Source organism: Manis javanica, chromosome 14 (genome assembly GCF_040802235.1).
Source record: "Manis javanica isolate MJ-LG chromosome 14, MJ_LKY, whole genome shotgun sequence".
NCBI classification, from domain to species: Eukaryota; Metazoa; Chordata; class Mammalia; order Pholidota; family Manidae; genus Manis; species Manis javanica.
The window spans coordinates 31,317,978-31,336,460 of NC_133169.1; the positions used below are offsets into that span (position 1 = coordinate 31,317,978).

Here is an 18,483-nt window from a genome sequence, read left to right on the forward strand (position 1 = left end):
TGACCAAAGTCTCTTCACTCACTCAACAACCAGGAGAGTCTCCCGGGGACTATCATGAAAGACTGTGTGAAGCTTATCGGGTCTACACCCCCTTCAGTCCTGAGTCACCAGGGAGCCCACAAATGGTCAACACCTCATTGGTAGCTCGAGCCGCACCCGACATCAGAAAAAAAATTCCAAAAACTTGAAGGCTTTGCCAGGATGAATATCATGCAGCTGATTAAAATTGCCAACAAACTATATCTAAACAGAGATGTTCAGGTTGACAGAGAGGCTGAAAGAGAAATGAAGAAAAAAGCCAGCCTCTTAGCAGCCACCGTAAAAGAAAGAAAGATGAGCAAAAGGCAGAGAAAAGGTGACCACCAAGAGTGGGGAGGCCTAGGACCCCCCCAGCCAGGGACCAGTGTGTTTATTGTGACAAGAAGGGGCACTGGAAAAAACAAGTGCCCCAACTGAGGGAAGGCCCTGAAGCCCAGCTGCTACTGGGAGGAGCCTCACGGGGAAGGGCTCACTGGCCTGCAGGAGCAGACTCAGATTGACAAGGCCTGGGCTCTCTCGCACTCGGCCCCCATGAGCCCATGGTCAGAATGAAAGTGGGGGGTCAAAACATGACTTTTATGGTTGACAGAGGGACAGAACACTCTGTGGTCACCCTCCCTGTAACTGCCTTCAGTGAAAAGACTGCAACCATTCTCAGAGCCACAAAGACAGCGGCAGTACCCCCCTCTCACAAGAGGCGAGAGCAGGCATCCAGGAATACCTGATCAGACTCAGAGAGCCAGGCATTCTAACCGAGTGTCAGTCGCCCTGGAACACCCTGCTTCTACCAGGCAAAAGGACAGGAGGAGAGCACCGGCCTGTTCAAGACCTGCGAGCCAGTAACAAGGTGACTGTTTCTTTACACCCGGTGGTCCCAAATCCATACACCCTCCTCAGCCAGATCCCGGAGTCTGCCAAATGGTTCACTTGCTCAGACTTAAGGATACCTTTTTCTGCCTCTGGCTGGTCTGCCATAGCCAGCTCTTGCTTGCCTTTTAATGGACTGAAACACATACAGGGCAGCAGATGCAGTCAACATGGACGTGGCTTCCACAAGAGTTCAAGAACTCACCCACTTTCTTTGGAGAGGCATTGGCTGCAGACCTTGCCAGCTTTCTGAGGGATGCCACATGCTGAGCCCTCCTGCAGTATGTAGATGACCTCCTCCTTGCCAGTGACACCCAGGAAAATTGTACGAAAGGCACAAAGGCTCTCCTGCAGCTCCTGTCAGACTCAGGATATGGAGCCTTATAGAAAAGAGCACAAATCTACCAGCCGTGAGTCCGGTACTTGGGCTTCCTCCTCACCCAGGGAGAAAGGGCGCTAGAGACAGAGAGGTAAAAAGGTCATTAAATCCTTACCCCAGCCCAGGACATGGGGTGGGGGGTGCATACGAGAATTCCTGGGGGCCACTGGGTTCTGCAGAACCTGGATTCCTGGATTCTCAGCAATGGCAAAACCCTTCTACAGCCTCCAGGGGGGGCCAGCCTGAAAGCCCCCTGTCTGGACAAAAGAGGAAAGACCCACCTTCCTAGAAATAAATCTGCTTCAGAAAAGGCATCAGCCCTAGGCCTGCCAGATATAAAAAGGCCCTTCAATCTCTTCACACATAAAAATGTAGCAATTCTGCATTGCAAAGAACATCAAAAAGAAAAAAAACCTATAGCACAGGGGAACCAGCTAGCAGATAAAGCAGCTAAAACAGCGACCAGTAAAAAACTAAAGCTCCTTCCCTCACTATGGCCCTAACACCCCCAGTGGAGGCCCCTCCACCCAAGCACACTAAAAAAAAGAAAAGGACTGCGCCATACCTGAAGGAGCCACCCTAACTAAAAAATTTAAAAAAAGCAATACTACATCACTCAGTTGCCAGCATTATGCCTAGCAGTAAGTGAGCAGTGCATGACTTGTGCCAGAAATAATGCTCCATCTGCACCACGACCCCCGCCCAGTGTCCAAAGAGCAGGAGGTGCCCCGTTTGATGACCTTGAGAGACTTCACGGACGTCCAGCCAAGCAGAGGGCTCAGATACTTCCTAGTGACAGTGTGTACATACTCTGGTGGGTTGAAGCCTTCCCAACCAGGACAGAACAAAGCCGGGAGGTAGCCAAAGTCCTCCTGAGAAAAATTGTGCCACAGTTTAGCCTACCGTCTACAATTCACAGTGACAATGGGCCTGCCTTTGTAGCAGATGCAGTAAATTTCTCAACAGTACCTGAAAACTACACACTGCATACAGGCCACAAAGTTTAGGGAAAGTAGAGTGAATGAATCACACCCTCAAAGCAACCCTAGCTAAATTTTGCCAAGAAACTGGCCTCCCATGGCCGGACCCATTGCCCGGCCCTCCTGCATGCTCACTGTGCACCTGGGACTCAAGGCCTTCCCCCTTTTGAATTAGTGTATGGACGCCCTCCCCCGTGTCTAGGAAGCCTCCCAGGGAAGCTACACCAGAGAGGAGATAGGGAAGCAGGAGAACAGCTCCAGGCCTTGGGAGCCACCCCAAATAAGCTGCAGCAATACACCATAGAAAGAGCCCCAATCTCCTTAGGGACCCCAGCATATTCCTTTCAGGCTGGGGCTCAGACAAGGTCAAAGATTAAAAAAGGGATCCCCTCAAACCTCAGGGGACTGGCCCCCACATTGTTGCTCTAACCACTCCTACTGCCCTCAGAGTTACAGGCATCACTCCGTGGGTCCATCATTTCAGAGTGAAAAAGGCCCATAATCCAGACAGAAAAAATACATAGTGGAAGGCGCATCCAGACCTCCAGAACCCTCTCCGCCTCCACATCCAACGATCACCGTCTGACTCATAAACACCTGCGCGCCGGGGATCCTGGCCCTCGCTGGAGTGGTGTCTTTCATTCTGGGCATTGAACTCTTTACTGTTACCCCCACTTCCCGGACTGGACTATTTCTCAAAGTTGCCCTTTTTATTGTATATTGGGTAATGGTAGGTTGTTTTGCTGTGCTTATCTGTTTCTCCTAACTATACTCAAGTCCAGCCTGCATCTCCCCACTACCACTCTGTAATGTTATTTTTATACCTTCTTTCTCTTTCCTTCCTCCCCCTCACTCCCGGGGAACCTCAGTGTGGTTGTATAAAGTCAGACAAATGGGGGACCGGGTTCAGTGCCGACACCTACGTGCCTGCTAAATGTTATGATAAGAACAGCACCATCCTTTGCCTTAAAGACGGGAAAAGGTACTGGACTAAAACAATAAATAAGCTCAGAATGTGCAATTAGGAGAACAAAGAAATCCACTGTCCGCTGGACCTCCCTCACCCACATTGGAACGTTTGATGGGGGGACTCCAGAGCCAAGCTCAAGGGGCAAGGATGGAAAGGTCAAGCAGACCTAAAGGCACTAACTAAAGAGCCAGTTTACTGCAAAATATTGACCTCTCAAGTTTTTCTGTAACAGATTAAGCAGTTCAGTATTACTACGGGGTCTGCCTTCAGTCCCTTGAGGGTCCTCAGCTCCCACCGCACAGAGTTGGTCAAGAGCTGTGCTAAAGAGGTGCGCGGAGGAGGACTGGGGAGCAGGGGCACGTGCCCCTCCCACTCCTTTCTGATTTTAATCAGCTGTTGAAAAAGGTAAAAGGTGCGCATCCCCTCGAACTGCTCAACCCCCACCCACTCAGACATTTGCGCCTTCTGAGCTGTGAATGTTAAAATAGAATCCGTGGCTAACAATGCTTTTAACTGGCCTTGCTGGGCCAGCGGTTCTGTTGCTCCTTGAACTATTAGTGGGACCCTGCATCTTTAACTGGGTCATTAAGTTTATTAGGGAACGCATTTTTCCTCCGTCCATCTCATGTATATGCAGAGCCGTTATGACCCTATCATAAACCAAGGAGATGATGCCCTAATACGAAGTGTCTAGCCAGCAGTCCAGTCCAGGTGGCTCCCTTCCGCTGCTCTTCTGAGCATAGACAACAGAAGCTCCCTCAGCTCCCCTCCCCTTCACTCCCCGCTCTGCCAGGCACTCACTCCCTAAGCTCACTCCCTGAACTCACTCCCCCTTGCTTGCTCATTTGCTGTGCATGTAGACATGTTACAGATAAGGAAGCAGAACGATATATATATTGCTCCCCTTGCCTTTGTTTGGGGCTCAGACCTTGGGAGATTACTCCCCTGTGAGCCCGCCAGTGTGAAATAAACCTCAACACTCCAAGACCACCGAGTGCCGCTTGGTTCTCCCGTCAGTGATCCAGTCCAGGTTTTTCCAGTATTTTCCATAACACTAGAAATGGTAAATACAAATTTACAAAACATATGTTAGGCTGTGTGGGCTGGTGATGAGAGAAAGAGATTACGTCCATGTGAACACGATTCCACACACCATAGGGAGAGGCTGATGGGATGGAGTCACCAGCATATCATCTTTTATTTCTCTGATTCCAAGGCTCCTATACTGGAGGAGAAATATGGGGGGGACAAAGGAGATAACCTGTAATGACCTGCCTACCTCAAAAAGAGCAATGCACACAGAAGAGAGGTGAAGAGAGAATACTTGGTGAGGAGTCAGTCAGAGACAACATGCCAAATAAAGTCTGAATCTTAGCTAATTTCTCTTCTGCTTCCTCCACAAAAAAGTGCAGAAAGTCGCAAACATAAACTGGATAACAAAAATCATACCAAAAAAGCAGAAACAATATGTTAACGGCAGATAAACAATAATTATCTGTTAATTTGTGTTAAAAGTAGCAATAAATGGAGAGAGAAAGTGGGCTATCATAAATCAGGAAAACAAAAGGACTTGTGAATTCTGAATTCAGAGAAATTAAAACTACATTAAAAGCATCATTAAGTAAAATAAACTTTTTAAAAATAGACCAGCAGCATATAAAGCTTGAAATGAAAATCAAATGGTAGAAAATGAAGAGGTAGAGTGTTTAGACACAGCATAATAATAAGAAAAAAGAATGCCTTATATACACATAATTTTATGCCTGGAGATGAGAGACAAAGTAATGAAACGAAAGACTTGATTCTGAAAACTGATTTTACAGGGAAATAATACAAATAATATGGAACATTGAATTATATAATAGCTTCTGAACTTCAGGAATTAATAATGAATCCTGAAACATGCATAGGGAAAACATATATGTAAAACCAAGTCATCAATGAGATGAGCCGAAAGCAGCCCAGACTCACCATCTGAAGCCATAGACACAAAGCTGTGAAGAAGGATGATTGAAGGATTAAACAACTCTCCAAGAAAAGAAAATGTATTGCCAAATATCTTAGGACTCAGAGGATATCAAACCTGAGTTCTTTAGGGAAAAGACAATCAGAAGATGAATGTCCAACCACATTTGGACTTTGTAAAATGCAAAGTCACATTACAAAGGAGTTGGTGAATGATGAATCCAGTTTGTTCAGCCAGCTGTTTGTGGTTCTGAGGATCTGGCCATAAAATCCAAACCTGCCTAATTTATGGATCATCATATCTCCTTCTGACTTTCTATTTGAACTGAAATACAGTGGGAAGTGGCTAGCTGTAACGTCCAGACAGTAAATTTCCTTGGACTTTCTTTTTTTCTTCTTATTAATTTTTACTGACCTGTACCATGGACTAAGTAGTGCCTCCCCACAAATTCATATGTTCACAGCTTCAGGGAAGGAACTTTCTGACAGGGATTTCTGCCTGGCCTTAGTAGCACCTAGTGTGTATATAGTAAGCACATGTTTGCACATTTACGGGATGTTCACCAGTAGCAGAGCCAATGGTCAGTCATCTGGTGATCCATGATGGAGGTGGGGAGGAGACACCCATTCTCTCCTCTATTCCTGGCACATAACTGGCCAGGCACCTGCCGGTCACCTGGGACCCACCCATGGCGTTCCACCTGGTGTGGTAGAGTGGCCAAGCATGAGTGGGGAGAGAGAGCTGAGCAGCTGGGGTTCACAGCGAGAAGAGACTGAGCCATGAGAATGAACCCTTTCCTTCCCAAACCCTTGCCTTCGTCTTCTTCAGTTCTATCAGATTCAAAGCAAACTTGTCCCAGGTGGGGAACCCACTTCTCCTGGAGCTATAAGGCTCTAAATCCCAGTACCTCAGAATGTCACTATATTGGGAGACAGGCCTTTATAGAGGTAATTAATTTAAAAGGAAGTCAATGGGGTGGACCCCAATCCAATTGCCTCACATCCTTTTAAGAAGGGGAAATTCAGACAAAATAGGCACAGAGCGAAGTCTATTTGAAGACACAGGGAGAAGACTGGCCAAGGAGAGAGGCCTCAGAAGAAACCCACCCTGCTGACACTTTGATCTTGGACAGAGGGCCTCCATAATTGTGAGAAAATAAATTTCTGTTTAAGTCTCCCCATCTTCAGTCCCTGGTTATGGCAGCCCTAGCGGACTCATGCAGCATTATACATGGAAACTGGACCAGACAATACTAAGTATAACTAAAACTCAGCCTTATCTTCCCTGTTGTTGAAGATGCAGTTGCCTGTCATTCCCTGACTTCTCTTGCCCTTCCTCCCATGGACCTCCTCACACTAGAGGATAAATACAAGCAAACCACCCTCCTATTCTTTCAGAGCAAGAGAAGAACAGGAGATGACATGACAATGATGAAAACCCACAAACTCCTACAGTTGTCATGAATAGTTACATGCCAAAATATTTACAATCAATATGAGGCAAAGAAAAAACATAAACACTGGCTCAAATAAAATAGTAGTAGATTAATTTCTCTTAGGCAAAAACAAAAGGTAGGAAACAAATACATAGAATATGTGAAATACATAGCTAATCAAGTTTCCCTAATAGACAAACTTCAAAATTATGACTCTTAAACAAAAAAAAAATCTGTTGTAATTCTCAAAACTTACAGGGCATAATAAACATAGTGCTAGCTCATATTTATTAAATGCCAGTTCCAGCCAGATATTGTGTTAATAAAGAGATACTGTTTTTTATGTTATATTCACAACCATAAATTAAAGTTATAGTATTTAAAATTTTTAGACTATTTTCCACATAAATAAACCAAAATTTAAAGAGTATAAGTAACTTGTCTCAGAGCTGGAGCATAATATATGATAAAGAACTTTTATAAAATCCACAAGGAGAAAAAAACAGAGATACTGATAATAAAGCAATAAAACTAGAACTTAATATTAAAAATGTAAAACAACACTTGGAATTAAAAACTACTCATATCTAAGTAGAAATAAAAAGCAAGGTAACAAAATATTGGAAAACAATAGTATCTCCTTTACCAATATGTGAGATACAGAGAAAATACCATTTAGAGGAAAGGTTATATTTTTACATGCCCTCATTTCTAAGCAAGAAAAATTGATAAGATGAAACTTTAGTTTTGAATTCAAAACAATCAGAATAGCAAAATTTTAAAAATTAAGGAAAGCAAAAATAAGAATCCAGCAAAGATAAAAGCAAAGAGACTATGACATCCTGAAATAAGGCAAAACAGATATCAGATCGGTGGTTGCCAGGGGTTGTTCACAAGGGGCAGGATGATGGAAATATTCCATATCTTGATTGAAATGGTGGTTACATGATTGTTTGTGTTTTTCTGAACTTGTCAAATTATTTACCTAAAAAGGTGACTTTACTATATCTCTATTAACCTATATTTTTTAAAGTTAAATGACTTGAAAGAGTGCATACTATCCTTTTTGCAAATATGTTTAAAGTTATGAATTAAATTAATGACATTCCAGTAAAAATAAGATAACCAAATTGTCTCAGGAAGATGTAGAGAATATAACTGTATTTAAAGAGACATCATCCTGTTCACTTAGGTAAAAAAATGAGAACTCGGTTCTAGCCCACGTAAGTCTTAATACATATTTGTTTCATATGTAAAACCTATATTTATTAAGTTTAATACGTCCATATATATTGTGTGATATGTGTGTGTATATATGTATATATGTATATATATATATATATATGTAATTAACTAACAGTGTCAAAAAATTTAGACCTTTCTTTGTAAGCTGACTGGTTAATATTCTGTATCACACATAAAATTAATACACAGAAATCTGTCACACTCCTGTATACTAACAACAAACCAGCAGGAAGAGACATCAGGAAAAGAACTCCATTTACAATTGCAACCAAAAGAATAAAATACCTAGGAATCAACTTAAACCAAGGAGGTAAAAGACCTTTACTCTGAAAACTATAAATCCTCATGAGAGAAATTAAAGAACCAATAAATGGAAATCTATCCCATGCTCATGGATAAGAGGAATTAATATGGTCAAAACGGCCATCCTACCCAAAACAATTTACAGTTTCAGTGCAATCACTATCAAAATACCACTGGCAGTTTTCAATGAACTAGAACAAATAGTTCTAAAATTCATATGGAACCACAAAAGCCTCCAAACAGCCAAAGAAATCCTGAGAAAGAAGAACAAAGCTAGGGGGATTATGCTCCCTGACTTCAAGCTCTACTACAAAGCTACAGTAATCAAAACAGTATGGTACTGGCACAACAACAGACCCATAGATCAATGGAAAAGTATGGAGGACCCAGATGTTAACCAAACCATATATGGTCAATTTTAAATATGATAAAGGAGCCATGAATATACAATGGGGAAAAGATAGCCTCTTCAGCAACTGGTGCTGGGAAAACTGGACAGTGATATGCAAGAGAATGAAACTAGATTACTGTCTAACTCTATAACAAAGTAAACTGAAAGTGGATCAAAGACCTGAATGTAAGACATGAAACCATAAAACATATCTCTTGATCTCTTGAACATAAGTATGAGCATTTTTTCCTGGACATGTCTCCTTGGGCAAGGGGAGCAACAACAACAACAACAAAAAAGAACAAATGGGACTATATCAAACTAAAAACCTTTTATATAGCAAAGGACACCATCAGCAGAACTAAAAGACTACCTAAAGTATGGGAGAATATAATAAGTGGTTAACATACAAAATATATAAAGAACTCATACGTCTCAACACACAGAAAACAAATAATCTGATTAAAAAACAGACAGAGGACCTGACATTTCTCTGAAGAAATACAAATGGCCAACAGGCACATGAAAAGATGCTCCACATTGCTAATCATCAGGGAAATGCCAATCAAAACCATAGTGAGATATCACCTCACACCAGTCAGAATGGCCACTATCCAAAAGACAAGAAATAACAAGTGTTGGTGAGGATGTGAAGAAAGTGGAACCCTCCTACACTGCCAGTGGGAATGTAAATTGGTGCAGCCACTGTGGAAAGCAGTATGGAGGTTCCTCAAAAGACTAAAAATAGAAATATTATTTGACCCAGTAATTCCACTTCTAAGAATTTACCCAAAGAAAACAAAATCCCTGATTTGAGAAGATATATACACCCCTATGTTTATCACCACATCATTTACAATAGTCATGTTTTGGAAGCAACCTAAGTGTCCATCATTAGATGAATGGGTAAAGAAGATGTGGTACACAATGGAATATTATTCAGCCATTAAAAAAGAAATCCTGCCATTTGCAACATGTATGGACCTAGAGAGTATTATGCTCAGTGAATAAGCCAGGTAGAGAAAGACAAATACCATACGATTTCACTCATTTGTGGAATATAAAAACAAAGCAAAACAGAATAAAAACAGCAGTACATTAATAGATACTGAGAAGTGAGTGGTAGTTACCATGGGGAGGGGTTGGGGTAGGTGGATGGGGAAATTGAGGGGCATAAACGGGTACAAAAATCCTCAATCATAATTTAAGTTGGTTATAGGGATGGTAGTAGAGCATGGAGAATATAGTCAATGATTCTGTAATATCTTTCTTTGTTGACAGATAGTAAGCACACTAGTGGGGTTGAGGATTTAGTAATATGCATAACTGTTGAACCTCTAGGTTCTATATTTGAAACCAATATAAGATTGTATTGTATATGAATGATACTTCAATAAAAAAGGGTGAAAACACCTTAGAAACATGCAATTTCTCCTCACTTAGTTATTTTTTAAATAACTTTGTAATAAAGACTTGCTTATATTTGAAAATGTTAATACTCAGTACCTTAATAGAGAAGAATTAGAACTGGTGCCTACCTCATTTTAGACAAGATGAAGCAGAAGTCTAGTTTAAATCACTAAACACTACACAGAACTGATTTGAAGCAGCCTGAAAGAAGAACTTTGGTTCAATAACATCATCAGAAATTTGCTGCCTCCTCCCCAGCTACAAAATGTAAAGGGGAGTAACAAAGAGTTACAGGACTGTCATGGCCACTTCAATTTCTACATTTTCCTTTATACAGAAAAAGTATAGGTGAAATTTTTATGAAATTGCTGATTCCTGCAAGCATCATTTGACATCAACACAATGCCTGGGCCTTACTTTCAATCCCCCACCCTTTCACAATGTATAAGAGAAGAAGGGGCCATCTCAGAGACAGATGACCCAGACCTTGAGATGAAATGATTAGGAGAGAGGTTGACTGCAAAGATATGAAAAGCCCATGATTAACAAACAGGGTGGAGTATTTCTGTTCATGTGAACCAGGGACTGATATCAGTGTCCAGATAGCTATTGTTTTCCACTCTTTTTTTCTTTTTTCCACTGAGTGCTATTTAAGGGTTGAGCAACCAGATAAGCATGAGCAAGTCAAATGGTAGTTAGTGCCTTGAAGAGTATGTGGTCTATAAAGGGACATGGGCTACATAAAAATTATATATATAACTTTATTTTATAAAGTAATAAGTTGAGAAAAAGGCACAGCAAATATAAGCAGTGGGGTGTGCAGGAAGTCCACAGGCATGGAGGCAATGTTCCCACAGAGCATAAGAAGCAAGTGCGGAGGAGGAGCACACAGGAGCCAGCACCTGCAGGGTGCCACAGCACGTGCATGGGAAATAAAGCTGCGGGAACTTAGAGGTGGTGTGTACCCGGGGCCTGGGGGAGGCTGACCTGGGCGGCTTGACAAACATGAAATGCAAGCAAAATCCCTGGAAGACAGTGGGTGATGATGGAGGGCAAGGAATGAGATTGCAGAGGTGTGCAAGGGTCAGTCCTTACAGAATTGTGGCCTCTGGTGAAGAGTTTGGATTTTATTTTGTGTGCAGTAAAGAACCCATGAAAGGTCTTCAGGGAAAAGCATGATTAGACTTACTTTTCCCAAAGGTTATTGTTGCTAAGTATGAAAAATAGGTTGGCAGTGTGCTTATTGCAAGTGGCCAAACCAAAACAAGCACCCTGCATTTCAGATAATAACCACTGAAAAGACATTAAACTGTTATGTACTGGTAAACCACTTAAACTATTAAAATGTACACTGATACCCCATCTCTCTTTTTTAGTCTCCATCTAACCTTCACCAAGTCTTTGAGACAGTCACTGAAGAAGTCTACCACTGTGACTCTACGAGCCATAAGGTAAGGTGTTTCTCTCAAGGGACAGAGGTCCTGAAGTAAATCTCAGAGATTTGCTGTGTTCTTACCATTTCCCTTCCACATCTGGGTTTACCTTCCTGATGTTCTTTTGATTTCCTCTCAGGCAACTAGATGGAAACCCATAAAAAAAGACATTGCTACCTCCATCTAAATGTTTTCACCACCTTTCCTAGTTTTCCTTACCATTTAAGACAGAGTCTGCCTTTTCTTTTTGCCAAACTTCTTTTTCTTGCAGAATTGACAGGCGGTCACAGGCACAGAAGGTAATTTAGAAATCAACCACAGAGGCCAGGTTTACAGTATGGTGAAATGCCTATAGCCTGACTTTTGGTTTTGTCCGTCTTATATTAAATTATCAGGAAAGTTCCAGGGCTGGGAATGATCACGATCAGGCACAGAAATTTCCCGAGTCTCCAGAAGTGGTAGGAGGGGCTGAGAAGACACACATGAAATGGGTCTGTCCTAAAAATGGGACAGCGTGTCTTCTCCAGGGAGCTCGGGTGGGACCAGCAGGTTATATGCATCAGTCCCATGGAATCCTACAGCCTTGGCTGTCTGAGCCAGAGCAAGATTCTCCAGACCCTGCTGTTTGGCCATCCAAGTACACACAGGGCACTGTGATCTTCCCCTACATGCAGGGAAGTTTATGCTCTGCATACTGCTTTTGGTGTTTTCCCATCAATTATCATTTTTATCAGAATTAAGCAAGCGCTGAATGAAGAAGCTGAAGCCAGAGAAATCAGTAGTTTGTCTGGTCACATGATAGTATCACACCTAAACTCATGATTCAGTTAATCAGACTTCATGTGAGTTCAATTTCCTCATGATTCCACCTTCCTAAACTGTTTAATGAAAAAGGAATCAATTAAAATAATTCTCCCAGAGGGTATTAATGATTTGCTAACTTACCCATCCAAGGTAACTTGTGTTTTGAAATTAAAAACATGAGCATTCATAAAGTCTTTAACATTAGTAGGAGATTAACTGGTATTCTGTGTCACCTGTGTTACTGAACATAAATGGACAATAAATGTTGCAATACATGAAGTAAGTTTTTTAACCAAGTAGGATCCAGATAATGCCATGTATAAATATTTGTTGACTGAATTAATGAATCAACTCATATCTTATCATTACAAATGTAGATATTAAGCCTGAAAATGCATGTTGGCCATGATATTGAGATTATGGGTGATTTTTCCATACTTTCTTATTTTCTTCATTTACTTTTAACTTTCTAAGTATTTGACATTAAGACATACCTCACCATGGAAATCTAATAAATACCAAAATAAAAAAACCAACAATTTGCCCACTATTCATTCATGAGGCAATAAAATTAAAAATTTACAATGAAATAACTAAAAATGGATATATGTGTACATACTAATTAATCCTTATTTTAAAGAATGAATCTCAAAGGAACTTTCCTAAGGTGCTTAATAATAAAGTATTAGTGAAAGATATACAACTCCATTTGTATCATATAAAGGGGAATGTTAAGAAAATGAGTTTCTAAAAAGCATCCATAAGTAAGAAAAGCAAATGATTGGAAATGACAAAGCAAAAGCAACCATATCAGGATGTTGCAGAAAGAGGAAACAAAAAATTATGGGCAGAAGTAAATGTGATGATATTAATATTATGGAGAAAGCCTGGCATGATCAATTAAGTAAAGAGAGAAGTGAATCAAAATTAATATAAAAACAAATTTCAAAAAAATACTACAGAGATAAAAAACAAATGTGAACAATTACATATAATAAACATGATGACTTAAAATGGGTACTATCTCAGAAAAACAAAATGCAAAAATGCACAGTTGAATACCCTCCACACCTCAAAATATTGTTGCCCTCACGGTTACATATAAAATTTTAACAAGCTTCATGTGACAAATACATCCTGTCTTATACAAGATGTTCCAGAAATAGAAAATAGAAAATTATATCAAATTCATTAAATGATATTATTATACTCTTTGTTCCAAAATTGTAAACAAGAGGAAAAAAGTCACAGGCCTATGTCCACTCATAAATATAGATAATCCTTAATAAAATAAAAATTAACTAAATCTCAAAGTGTAATAAAAATAATACACATGACAATCAAGGGGTTTTACCCTAGAAATTAAAGGATAAGTCATCAACAGAAAATCTGTTAACATAACTCACCATCTTAGAAGTCTGAGAAAAATTACAAAGTTATCTTAATAGTTTCCCCAAAAATGCACTTGATAATATCTAGCCCCACTGACAATAACAAGTCTCATAAAACCTGCAAGATGGAACTTTGTAATTTTCATAAAGCCGATATACCAAAACCTTCAGCAAACTTAATGAGAAGTATTTAGGAAAAATCTAATATCAGCTACAAGAAAAGGACATCTGAGACCACTGATATTTTAAACATAATGATTATATAAAACAAGAAAAAGTATGAGTTATAAGAAATGAAAAAAGGGAGAAAAATCTTTAACTTTATAGATGATATGGGAACTTGTAGAAAGCCCAGTAGAATTAGCAAGGCTGGCAGATACAAAATAATGTTACAAAACTCGGTAGCATTCTAGCAATAGCCAGCTAGAAAATAATATACCTCATAGATTTACTGTTGTAAATGGTATCTGGAAATAAACCAAACAAAGAACACAAGAGAAACAAAAATTACAACTCTACTATAGTGTATTAAAGATTTGAATAAATACTACATAAACAATTCTTCTGATTGGAATAATGTATTTATATACACATAGCATTTTGCCCTAAAATTAACCTGTATAGCCAGTGGTTAGCCCAATCAAAATTCAAGTGGGAAATTCTCACAAAATCAGCAAGTTCAATTTTAGTGAATATGAGAAGATAAAGTCCTCAAAGAGCTAACTCAGTTCTGAGATGAACAGCAAAGAGGGTGTGTGCTGGATGCTGTTTTCAGGCAATATCACATCATACCACTCTCTGGTCAGAGAGGAAAGCAAGAACTGCCATCCTCATGCTCATCTGCAGCCCATATTCAGGCTTCAGATTAGGTGCCCAGTGTGCACGAGACCTTTTATGGCTCTTCCTCTGGTGAGCAGGCTCAGAGACAGGCCATGTCTCTGCACCAATGTCTTGTGTCCATTCTCTGGCCTCACACACATTGCTGGTGGGCCTTCTCATATGGGAATCACTTGGGAAGCCTCAGCGGCAGCAAATTCTAAAGAGTGATGCCATCTCACAAAGGCCCAGCCTCAGACTCACAACTTCAGCTGTTCTGATGATTCTGTAAGCACCCTGTTTTTTATACTGAAACTGAAACTCATCTTACTGAAAACACAACCTGCCATGGTTTATGTTTCCTGTGCCAAACCTCTAAGATGTCATAAAGGATTATCACCCCAGTGCCAAGTCATACTAAAACGTCATGATAATAAAAAGTAGTATGCCACTACTAAAGGAATACAAGAACTAAAGAAATTGATTAGGAAGATACAGACCCATCTACATGTAGAAACTTGCTATATAATAAAGAAGCAACCATAATTCAGTGGGAAAAGAATGAATCTTCTAATAGACAAAGTTGCAAAACCTGACTCACTCTTTGGACAGAAAAAAGCAAACCCTCTCATGTATGCACTGCACTAATGGGGATTAAAGATATAAATGAGAGAGTCAAAGAAAATTCATAATAATAGCTTCGTCACATAAGAATGGAGGAAAATTGCATAAAGGCTGAAAAAAATAGCCCAGCAATTCCACTCCTAGGAATTTACCTAGGAGAAAAGAAACACACATCCCCCAAAAACATTTGCGCATGGGGATTTAGAGCAGCTGTACTCACTATAGCCAAGAACTGGAAGCAGCTCAAATGCTGTGAAGAGAATAATGTATAATCAGATCCTTGTGTGTTTGTCTGTAAACAGAATCTGGGATATTCAACAATAGAAAGGACTGAACTTTTGATGAATGTAAACATACAGATGTATCTCTCCATTCATGCCGAGTGAAAGGCAGACACAAAAGGGCATGTGTTGCATGGGTCCATTTATAAAAAGACAACATGAGATTAAAAGTCAAAACAGTGAAGGTAACTGAAAAGAGGCAGGAGGAATTTTTCTGGGATGATGGGAAAGTTTCATGATTAGAATATTGGTCATTACATATACACATTTGTAAAATTCAATAATTGTTACACTTAAAATTTGCTCATTTCATTGCATGCAAATTTTATTTTAATGTAGAGATCAATTACTGAATATTTAATCATTTAAAAACAACCAAAAGCACAAACCATGGGCAAAAACTTGATAAATGTCATTGTATCAACATTTAGGTTTTCTAGTTGATAAAAAAAAATGAAGGGAGTAAAAAGGACCTGCTAAGAATAGGTATTTGCAGTGGCTTATGAAGAATTTCTGCTTAAGTAAATTTTAGTCAGACTCCTGAATATTGTCCTGGGCCCATCTGTGCACATCCTTGTAAAATCCAGTTTTAGCAAGAACCTTGCTAAGTCATTTTAAACAAAGTCCTTCACCCTTGATACCTGATTAGGTTCCTCATCTCCTACCACCTTGGAGATGGCCTGCTCCCTATAAATCTCCACTTGTCAGGCTATATTTGGATGGAACCCCATCTCTTTCCTGTTGCAAAATCCCAGTGCAGTGGTCCCTGTTTCTTAATATTCCTGAAAAAATTCTTGCTTGCTACCTTTAACAAGTATCATTTGATTATGTTTTCCTTTAACAGGGCTGACACTTATTGGGAGACTTCAATATTCAAAGGTTACATATGCTAATCAACAACAATAAAAACCAGAAAGAAAAAAAAAGAGCAACTGATTTGAAAAGTGAACATTTAAGAGAGGATGCATTATGGGCATATGAGCAGATCACAAGATCACCAACAACCAGAAAAATTAAAATTAAAATAACAATGGGAGGCTAATTTACATTTTTTAATATGGCAAAATGAGGAAACATATTATAAGTGTTCAAAAGGATATGAGGATTCAGAAGCTTTGCAGGAAAAGGGCAATAGAAGGTACAGCCTTTTGGAAAATAAACAGGCTATCCCAGGTTACTCCTTTCAAGAGGGAGAAGGATTGTGTTGGAGATTTGGTGGAAGGAGTGGTAATAGATGAATATTATGAAGGGAGCTCAGAAAATGAACAAATATGCAAAAAAAGCTACAAGACAGATACACTCACTCTAGTAATCATATATCTCAAAGATACTGTTGAGTATGGATGGTAGAAAATAGACTAAGCTGACATGCTATTATCAAGAAACAAGAACAATCCCAAATAATCGGTCTAAACTCACAGCTAAAGAAACTGGAAAATGAAAAACAAATGAAACTGAAAGTTAATAGAAGGAGAGATATAGTAAAATCAGAGCATAAATAAATAAAATAGAGAATAAAACAATAGAAAAATTAACAAAAACAAGAGCTAGTTCTTTGAGACGATGAACAAAACCAATACAACCTTGACCAGACTTATCAGGAAAAAAAGAGAGAGACACAAATAAACAACATCAGAAATGAAAAAGGAATAGTTACAATGGATACCAAAAAATAAAAAGATTTATTAGAGAATACTATGAAAATTATATGCCAATAATTGGAAAATCTCGAAGAAATAGATAACTTCCTAGAAAAATACAGCCTTCCAAGATTGACCCAGGAAAAAAGAGAAAACCTGAACAGACCCATTGCCAGTAATGTAACTGAATTGGTAATCAAAAAACTCCCAACAAAATCACTTACCAGATGGCTTCACAGCTAAGTCTATCAAACATTAAAAGAAGAGCTAATACTTAAAGTATTATTGAAGTATTCCAAAAAATGCAAGGAGTACTTCTACATTCATTCTATGAGGCCAGCATCACTCTCACACCAAAACCAAAGACACTAAAAAAATACAACTATAGACCAATATCCCTGATGAACAGATGCAAAAATACTCAACAAAATATTAGCAAGCCAAATTCAAAAACACATCAAAAGGATCATCTGACATGATCAAGTGGGATTTATTCAAGGGATGCAAGGATGGTACAGTATTCATAAATCAATAGATGTCATACATCACATCAACAAAAAGGATAAAACCATGTGATCATCTCAACAAATGTGGAAAAAGCATGTGACAAATTCAACATCCATTCATGATAAAAACTCAGTGAAATGGGTATAGAGGGTACATACCTCCACATAATAAAGGCTGTATGCAACAAACCCACAGCCAACATCTTACTCAATGACAGAAAACTGAAAGCTTTTCCTCTAAGATCAGGAACAAAACAAGGATGTCCACTCTCAACACTTTAATTCAACTGGAGGTCCTAGCCATGGCAATGAGACAAGATAGAGAGATAAAAGTCATTCAGATTGGTAAGGAGGAAGTTAAATAGTCACACTTTGCAGGTAACATATTATATATAGAAAACCCTAAAGACTCCACCAAAAACTATAGAAATCAATAACTGGATTCAGCAAAGTTGCAGGATATAAAATTAATGCACAGAAAACTGTTGCATTCATATATATTAATGAACTAGCAGAAAGATAAATCAAAGAAGGAATTCCAATTACAATTAAATAAAAAAGAAAATACCTAGGAGTAAATTTAACCAAAGAGGTGAAAGACATGTACTCTAAAAACTATAAGATGCTCATGAGAGAAATTAAAGAAGGAAAAAATCAATGAAAATCTATCCCATTCTTATGGATAAGAAGAATTCACTTTGTCAAAATGGCCATCCTGCCTAAAGCAATTTATAGATTCAATGTAATTCCTATCAAAATACCACTGGCATTTTTCAATGAACTAGAGCAAAGAATCCTAAAATTCATATGGAACCACAAAAGACCCAGAAAAATCAAACCAATCCTGAGAAAGAAGAACAGAGTTGGGGGGATTATACTCCCTCACTTATAGCTATACTACAAAGCTACAACAATCAAAACAGTATGGTGCTAGCACAAGAACAGACACATAGATCAATGGAACAGAATAAAGAGCCCAGATATATACCTACACATATATGGT

The 18,483-nt window shown here is 39.2% G+C and overlaps 1 protein-coding gene across 2 annotated transcripts in view; it reads right to left on the reverse strand.

Moving 5' to 3' along the window:
• The window catches only part of GCSAML (germinal center associated signaling and motility like), a 43,625-nt gene that overhangs the window by 11,664 nt on the left and 13,478 nt on the right, over positions 1–18,483 (reverse strand). Inside the window, exon 1 of one of the 2 annotated variants that reach the window (XM_073221256.1) lies at positions 1,112–1,347. The exons of the other annotated variant lie outside the window; for it this stretch is intronic. The gene's annotated coding sequence lies outside the window, so the exon portion shown is untranslated. Of the gene's footprint in view, positions 1–1,111; positions 1,348–18,483 lie in introns of those variants that run through there. 2 annotated transcript variants of the gene reach the window in all.